Below are 9,363 nucleotides of genomic sequence, written 5' to 3'. Positions count from 1 at the left end.
TCCATGGAATGGAGAGTCCTTGAAAAGATGTCCCGGTTGTTGAAACCCTTTAAGGAGGCCACCGAGCTCTTGTGCTCATATGAGGCCAGCCTGGGTCAAGTCATCCCCCTCATCCATGGACTCGACCAGTTCCTGGCCAAGGAGCTTGAGCAAGAGCTGCTCCCCAGGGTCAGGGACTTTGTGAGGAGGATGCAGGCAGGCAGGCATGGCCGAGCGCTTGCATCCTCTGTGCCACAAGGTGCCGTACCAAATGGCCTCCCTCTGTGACCTCCGTATCAAGGGCAATATTGCCATGTGGGGAGGCGGGATGCAGCGCTGGAAAAAGGAGCTCCACAGAGCAGTGCTCCATTTCCAGGCAGAGAACGCAGGACGTAGGGAACCGGGCAGGGGCGAGGGGCAGGCAGAGGAGGAGGGAGGAGAAGGGGGAAGAGAGCCACGCCAGGAGAGACCCACCGAAACGGGACCACTTGATCTCTGGTCCTCGTCTGTGGGCTGTGTGGTTGGCCGCAGCACAGTGGGCGCGTCTCTCGCAGTGGACGACTCGGTGGGGGCCATGATGCGAGAGTACCTTGTGGAGCCCCCCGAGCCCCCCCCCCGTCTAACCCGTTGGAGTATTGGGCGAGTATATCTGCCGTATGGCTGGACCTGTCCATCGTGGCAACCAACATCCTGTCCTGCCCTCCCTCCAGTGTGCAGAGCGAGCAGGTGTTATCCCACCTAGGAGACCTCCTCCATCCCCACTGCGCACGTCTGCACCTGGACCTGGTGGACATGTTGATCTTCATTAAGGTCAACCTCAACCTGCTTGAATATCCTCCATGGACCTTGACCTGCCTGGGCTCTGAGCCACCCAGTCTACTGTGGTTTTAGGCAAAGCTCCTCTGCAGCGGCCTCAAGATCTCTGGCCTGCTGACTGGCTCTGGGGCAAAGCAACTTAATGCTATTACCTGTCCTGTAGCTTCTCAGGTCAGGTATCTGGGAGTGGTGGTGTCGTGCTCTAGCCCCCCTCAGTTCCCAGGACTGCTTCCAAGGTTGGGGGCCAAGCTCAGTGGCCATCTCTGCTGAAGGCCCACATTGAATATTGTCTGTGCCTGATCTGGTCAGGTATCTGGGAGTGGTGGTGTCGTGCTCTAGCCTCTGTAAGTTCCCGGGGCTGCTCCATGGTCTGGAGCCAAACTCAGTGGGTTTCTCGGCTGACGGTTCATAAATGTTTGGGTTTTCCCAGTCCCGCTCCACAATGCGGCTGGTAACCCTTTGTCCTCCTCTTCCTGACAAGTTCCCAATCCCTCTTTCAACCTCTCCCTCTGTGGAACCACTATGACCCTTTCCAATGACTTGTCCTGCCCATCCCGTCCTCTCCCAGACAAGTTCCCGGTCCCTCTTTCAACCTCGCCCTCTCTGGATGGAAGCACAATGACCCTTCCCAATGACTTGTCCTGCCCATCCCGCGCAAAGTAAAGCACTTACACTGCATCTGTGGGATAAGTACACAAGACTTAACAATGGAATCAAACTGGTCAAGCATACTTTTTTCAATCAAGGATAGATACCTAAAATGACTCAAGTATAGCAAATGATATGGACATCAGAGAATGGCCCCTTGGATACTCACCGTGAAGGGTCCTTCTCCTCTGAGGATAGGAGGACATCTTGGGTGATTCCCACCGTCCAATTGGGGAGGCAGGAAGTTAACAATCTTGCTTCCTCTTCCTCTAGTAGGTGGGATCACCCTCTGATCTCCAGTTCGGGTGAATCCCCTCAGCAGTATCATTCACTCCCTCACTGAAGAAACATACTAAACTAGAAGATAGAACTTGAAACAGGTAAGTAACATTCAACGTGTAAGGAAAAACTCGTAGAAAACAGCATAAGGCAGTTACGAGAAACACTCATACACAGGAAAGAACAGTACGCTTCCCACTGTAGGCAGTCAGACTTGTGGGAGCAATACAATACAAATAGAAACAGAAAAACATGGGCTGTCAGCGTGGGACGAAGAGCAATGGGAGGGCAAGATGTCCTCCTGTCCTCAGAGGAGAAGGACCCTTCACGGTGAGTATCCAAGGGGCCGTTCTCCCTCTGAGGCGGAGGACATCTTGGGTGCTCCCAAAGCAGTGCGTCAGGCATCGGGGGGGAATGCCTCTTCGTCTGTTAGCACATGTTGAAGCACTCTCCGCCCAAACGCTGTGTCAGCCGATGCGCTAGAATGTAAGCGATAGTGACGGATGAAGGAAGAGAGAGAGGACCACGTGGCGGCCTTGCATATCTCCTCCACTGACGCGTTCTTTCTCAGAGCCGCGTTGGTAGCCGCACTTCTGGTGGAATGTGCTGTAATGCATCCAGGCCAAGGGTCCTGTAGGCTTCCTTTATGCACGACTTGATACTGTAGGCTATGGCCGCAGGAGACATGCGCTGTCCCTTCTTGGGACGGGAGACATTAATGAATAGAGAATCTGACCATCTGAATTCCTCCGTCCGGACTAGATAGGCCTTGAGTGCTCTTCGCACATCCAAAGTGTGCCATTCCCGTTCCTTTGGGTGCCCGGGATTAGGTGCAAAGGATGGCAGGCTGATCTCCTGCGAGCGATGGAAGACGGAATACGCTTTAGGCAGAAAAGTTGGATCCATGCGTAATACCACCTTGTCTTTATGAAAGATGCACAGATCAGGGCGAGTAGACAGGGCGCCGAGCTCCGAGATCCTGCGCGCTGACGTAATTGCTACCAGGAAGATTGTCTTGAGCTTCAGCCATCTAATAGGAATGTCTCTGAGAGGCTCGAAGGGAGCCTTAGTCAAGGCCGAAAGGACCACATTAAACCTCCATGTGGGAAAACGATGAACCGTCGGGGGCTGTAGTAGCGTAGCTCCTCTGAGGAATCTGTGAATTAACGGGTGAGAGGATAGGGAAGTGCCCTTCTCGTCCATCCAGATCGAGCCAATAGCCGCAACCTGTCTCTTTAGCGTTGCCGAGCTCAAGCCTCTATCTAGACCTTCTTGAAGGAACCCTAGTACAGATTGTAAGGACAATTCTGCTCCTTGTTTCTTCTTCCGTTGGCACCATCTGTGGAACGCCTTCCACGTACAGTTGTAGATCCGCTTGGTAGAGTCCTTTCTAGACGCCATCAGGGTGTCCACTACCTGAAGAGGAAGGTCTAGGCCTAGGAAGTGGCTCCGTTCAGCTTCCATCCGGTTAGGGCCCACCACTCTGGTCGAGGATGCCAGATCGGGCCTTGCTGTAGTAGATCCAGCAGGATTGGCAGACGTAATGGAGGGGCGACTGACAATTGTTGAAGAGTGGAGAACCACGGTCTTCTCGGCCACCAGGGTGCTACCACAATGACTCTGGCACCCAGGTCCATGATTCTCCGAAGCAGTTGCTGAAGTACTGGTAGAGGGGGAAAAGCGTACAGGAGAGCCTCCGGCCAGGGAGCTGTGAGGGCATCTGTGTCCTCCGCCAGGGGATGGAAATATCTGGAGAAGAATCTCTGAACACGTCTGTTCATTGGAGTCGCGAACAGGTCCACCTCTGGACGGCCAAAACTCTCTATTAGGGTCTCGAAGACTTCCTTCTTGATGGACCACTCCCCTGGGTGCAGTGTTTCCCTGCTCAACCAGTCTGCATGAACATTCTGTACACCTCTGATATGTTCCGCTTGAATGGATGCCAGGTGACGTTCCGCCCAAGTCATGATCTTGATGGTTTCTTTCTGAAGACGTGACGATCTGGTTCCCCCTTGCTTGTTCAGATACGTCTTGGTCGCCACGTTGTCTGTCCGCACCAGAACGTGGGACTGGGCAATCCGGTCCTTGAAGTAGACTAGTGCCAGGTAGACAGCGCGCATCTCCAGGACATTGATCGGAATGTCTTTCTCCGATGGTGACCATATCCCTTGCGCGGGTCTGCCCTCCAGAGATGCCCCCCAGCCCTTGAGGCTGGCGTCCGTAAATAACTGAATGTGTTGGTGGGATAGGAAGCTCTTGCCCTGGGCCAAGTTGACATCTCGGGTCCACCATCTCAGGCCCAGTCGGATCTCCAATGGAACGTGAACCCTGCAGTTCCTTTTCTGGGTGATTTGCCACTGAAAGGGGCGGAGGAAGATCTGTAATGGCTTGGCATGGAACTTTCCCCAGTAAATTGCTTCTGAGTTGGCCACTAGAAGTCCCATCAGCTTGGATAGCTCCATCAACGGAGATGCTCTCTGCTTGATCACCTGTTGTGTCAGCTGTTTGGTCTTCAATCTCTTGGCTTTGGGTAGGAAGAAGCTCCCTTTGATGGTGTCTATGGTCAAGCCCAGGGGCTCCAACCGCTGCGATGGAATCAGGGAGCACTTCTGGCGGTTTATCATGAACCCATGGCTCTCGAGGAAGCGCAGGGCAAATCCCAGGTCCTTGATAGCGTCCTGCCTGGAGGCGGACCTCAGCAGGATATCGTCAAGGTATGGATGTACATGAATACCCCTCTCTCGCAACTTGACTATGGGAACCACCAGGAGTTTTGTGAACACTCGGGGTGCCGTGGCCAGACCAAAGGGAAGCGCTCTGAACTGGAAGTGTTCTCCCTGGAAGTAAAACCTGAGGAACTTCCGATGAGAAGAAGATATTGGCACGTGGAGATAAGCCTCCGTCAAGTCTATAGAAGTCAGAAATTCTCCCTCTCGCAGTGCCTCCGCAATTGATCTGAGAGTCTCCATCCTGAAGTGGCGCAGGAGAATATGCCTGTTGATGTACTTGAGATCGAGAATGGCCCGCCAATCTCCGTTCCGTTTGGGCACGGTGAAGAATATTGAATATACACCGTGACCTCTCTCTGGTGGTGGTACTGGCTCGATGGCCCGTATATCTAGGAGGTGCTGCACGGCTTGTAGTGTTATGGTGTTCTTGTGCGGGTCCTTCTTCGAGGGTGAGGGAACGAAGCGCTCCGGAGGAATGGAGGCGAATTCTATGGAGTAGCCATTGGAAACGATCTCTAAGGCCCAGGCATCCGCCTCTGAGTCCACCCAGGCCTGTCGAAAGAGGAGCAGCCTGCCCCCCACTGAGGTCCCTTGATAGTCAGGGCTTCTGCCCCTTATCCTCCGACTCGTGCCTGTTTCCACGAGAGCCTTGGGGACGGCTGAATTTGGAAGCGAAGTTGGAGCACCTGCCCTGGTTCCTGGGTGGGTTCCAAGGCCGTTTGTAATCTTGTCTGCTTCTAGGTAGAGTGTGTTGAGAGCGGAAAGGTTGATTGCTGTAAGGTCTCTTTGGGGCAAATTTTAGAGACTTCGGGAGTGCCTTCTTCTTGTCCCTAGTCTCCACTAAGATCTTGTCCAGCTGATACCCAAACAACTTGTTCCCCTGAAAGGGATAGGAGGCGACTATCAGCTTAGCCTGGACGTCGGCCTGCCACGCTCTCAGCCATAGTAGGCGTCTGGCCACAGTCGTTGATGCCATAGCTCTGGAAGACAGAGAAAGGGTGTCCAGTGTAGCAATTGCCACAAAGGTGCACGCCTTGAGATTTCTATCTGCTCCGTCCCGCAGGCGTTTATCGTTGTCAGGAAGAAGTTGAATCAGTCTCCTGACCCACACCACCGAGGCTCTGGAGACCATGGAAGCAACAGCTGAGGCTTTGATAGCTGTTGCCGTGGCCTCGTGGGCCCTCTTCAGGACCGCTTCACCCTTTTTGTCAAGACCATCTCGAATGGTGCTATGGCCATCCTCAGATAGGAGTCCCTGGGATTGAAGTGCCGCCACCGGAGCGTCGATGATGGGTACCTGTAGGAACTCATCTACAAAGGTAGGCAACACATACAATTTTTTTATAAGGCTAGGCATTTGCTTTGGCGTCGCAGGCATAGCCCATTCTGCTCGAAGTAGACGCTCAAAGTAGTCTGGGAAAGGGAATACTTTGGCTTGGATATCTGATCTGGGAAAGAATTCCCTATTTCCCTTAGGTCTGGACTTACTACTAGACACCTTAGAGGCCTCTTCCCCCTCCTCTTCCCCTTCGGCTGTCCCATTCAGGTCAAGGGCAGACAGGGTTTTGGTTAGCAAGTAATTATAGTCTTCAAACAGGAAAAGCCTGTTAGACTGCTGGGAAAGGTTGGAGTCAGACTCACGTTCTTCTTCGGACAGGAATGCTCCCTCCTCCGATACGTCGCTCACCGTGCCCTCCTCATCCAGCCATGGAGAGGTGTTAGTGACTGTCTGACCAAGAGACTGCTTTCTGGCCGCCTTGGTGGGCCATGAAGCTCTCTGTGATGCAGGATCGTGGTAAGCAGGCTGTATTGGGGTGGCTGCTGGGGAATAAGAGCCCGAAGCCTGCCCCTGGCTAATTGACCATATCTCTTCCCTGAGGGCCGCCCTGACGGCTGCCCGGATCTGAGAAGAAAGGGTCTCCGCATCCCCACTTACTTGGGCTCCTGGAGTGCCTTCTGAGTGACTCTGGGAGTTAGAAGCGATGTTTTGCTCAAATTCTCCCGCCGGGAGGTTGGCAACCACGGAGATGCGTTTTGGCGGGAAATCGCGTCTGGCCGTTTTTCCCGCCGAATCCGAGCCGCGATTTCTGCTGCCGCCTCCAGACGACCTGGCTCTTCTTGCTGCCCCCTCTGACGTCTTGCTCGGCAGACGGGGGCGCTTGTTGGAAGGCTGTTCTTCTCCTCTGGAAGGGCCTTCTCCCGGGGACCGATCGAGCCTCCGTGGCGCGTCTGGTCCGTCAGAGCCTTCTCCCGTCGCTGGAAGAACAGCTCCGGCGTTGCAGTTCTCCGTTCTGTCCATAAAGGACTCTTCGGAGTCGGATGACTCCCTGCAGGCCATTTCTTACCCTTGAGGAGACTAGGGCTCCTCGCAGAAAGGACAGGGAGTAGGGTAGAAGTTCAAGGTAAGAGAGAAATGAGGAAGGGAACAAGAAAGGAAAGGTTAAGGGAAGAATAGAGTCGAAAGGAAAAAATCTTGGTAGACAGGGTAGCTAAGCTAACCTAAGCACTACTGCTCTCCCCTGAGGCAGGAAAAGAACTAGAGATCAGAGGGTGATCCCACCTACTAGAGGAAGAGGAAGCAAGATTGTTAACTTCCTGCCTCCCCGATTGGACGGTGGGAATCACCCAAGATGTCCTCTGCCTCAGAGGGAGAACAACAACAGTTACTTGAATTGGTCTTCTTGCGAGTAATAGAGAGTGGGGAAATTAGCAGCAAGGAAGACAGCTATGCAAGAGGTGGTAACTACGGGGTCTTTTCCACCAATTTTTACGGAGTCCCTTCCCAGATAGCAGACAAGACTGGTGCTTTAAGTTCAAAGAGCAATATTTTACTAAAGAAGAAACACACACACACACACACACACACACACACACACAGAGGATTAAATAATAAAACAGAAGCTAGCCAGAAGGTGAATTAGTGAGGGAGAGGAAGTATATCTACCTATCCTGAAGAGTAGTCTAAGTCCACGAGGAAGAGAGTAGCTTCAAATGTCCCGTGTTCTCAGCCAGTAGAGCAAGAGGCTTAGGTCAACCTCAAGAGAACAGTGCTTCGGATCCAAAAAGTGTGCTCAATTTGAATGGAGCAAGGGCACTATTCTTATAGGGTGGAAGAATCCTCCCAGCCGTCGGAACAAAGACGCCAACGATCAGTTCCTAGGAATAACAAAGGTTTGATTACCTTGATTACTTGCTGTCGGGGTGTGTAAAGGAGAATGCAGTCTCTCCTGGAACTGCACAAAAGGGGAAGTTCGCTAATGGAGTCCACCAGAGTTAAGTTGATGAATTTAGCTGTGGAATGGATCATTCCCAGGAATGAATTATAAGAGCTTATGAATGCTAATTGATTTCTCCTCAATCATGGGTTGGGGATCTGGAAGGAATGTGCAAAGTGGGAAGACACTACGAGACCTTTGTTGCTCTGGGTTCCATTCAGAGCTGAGAACTGTAAACTAATCACCGCTGGCTGCTCTGCATTTACATGTGGCATTCCATTCATGCCTGGGTCTCCTGGTTGGGACTCAGCTACTGCTAGTTGGAATTTTCCTGTTTGCAAGCCAAACTGCTTTTAATCCAGGGGCCTTATGATTTTATATCACAGGTAAAGGTAGTCCCCTGTGCAAGCACTGAGTCATTACTGACCCATGGGGGTACATTGCATCACAACATTTTCTTGGCAGACTTTTTACGGGGTGGTTTGCCATTGCCTTCCCCAGTCATCTACACTTTACCCCCAGGAAACTGGGTACTCATTTTACCGACCTTAGAAGGATGGAAGGCTGAGTCAACCTTGAGCCGGCTACCTGAACCCAGCTTCCGCCGGGATCAAACTCAGGTCGTGAGCAGAGATTGGACTGCAGTACTGCAGGTTACCACTCTGTGCCACGGGGCTCCATATATCACAGGTAGCTATATTAAATAGCTATTAAAGGTGGCGGAGGCCGGGCCAACTGCTTACAATACTACTACAACAAAAAACCCTGGTAGTAGAGGCTCAAACTTTTTTCCACAGAAAGCCTAGTGGCACCCTCTTTTTCAGGGGGAGGGAGGAGGTAAAATCAATCACATGGCTTGGAGAAAGACAATTCTCTGCCCATTCAGGTCTCAGAAAAATAGAGCCCTTGCATTTTTGGATGGGGGCAAGCAAGAAAAATAAATGTAAAAGACTGTGCTGTACCAATTTGCAGAGCATAGCCTATGATCTACACACTATACATCTACTGTTCCCTCCCTTAAACCTGGTCCACACACAGTCTATAGTGATCTGTCTATATGTGAACATAGTACTCCCCAAGAAGGAGTTCAGTAGCAGCTGGGAAAGAGAAAGAACCATCCCAGCATCACATTCCAGAGATTAGATTAAAGCTTAGCATTGATCTGTACAGCTTGGCTGGCTCCACCAAAAGCTAAAGCAGCAAGAATGATGGGACCCTGATTAATCCGACAGTCAAGAGCTTCCAAAAATAAAGTAGGTCAGAGGGACATGAGAAGGTGTAGGAAAGAGCAATCACTCAGCAGCTTAGGATTCCCATCCCCACAATTCTTCCTTAAAATGTCAAAGTTGACACCAATTTGTCTGGGATGCTGGAATTCAAACATAGTTTGGGGGGGGGGGGGCTTTCTGAGGAATGTATTCCATCCATACCATTAAAAAATTTCCTCATTGTGTGGGGCTGCTTCAGAATTTTGTTGTTCCATGTGTACAGTGTACAGTGAAACCCATCTTAGCAGAAGCAGTTTGTCAAATGCACAGAAACCAGTGCTGGTAGCAACATGCACAGAAACAGCTATGTGCAGCAAATAGCTGAATGACCTTTAAACCTGAGTATAAGTAGTCTATTTTTAAAACAGTAACCAGAGAAATTCTCTAATAAAAAGAAATTGGATAAAGGAGGGGGAAGAAGCAATATAT

This window comes from Eublepharis macularius, chromosome 5 (assembly GCF_028583425.1).
Source record: "Eublepharis macularius isolate TG4126 chromosome 5, MPM_Emac_v1.0, whole genome shotgun sequence".
In the NCBI taxonomy this organism is placed as follows: Eukaryota; Metazoa; Chordata; class Lepidosauria; order Squamata; family Eublepharidae; genus Eublepharis; species Eublepharis macularius.
Note: the sequence above shows the minus strand (reverse complement) of the source record.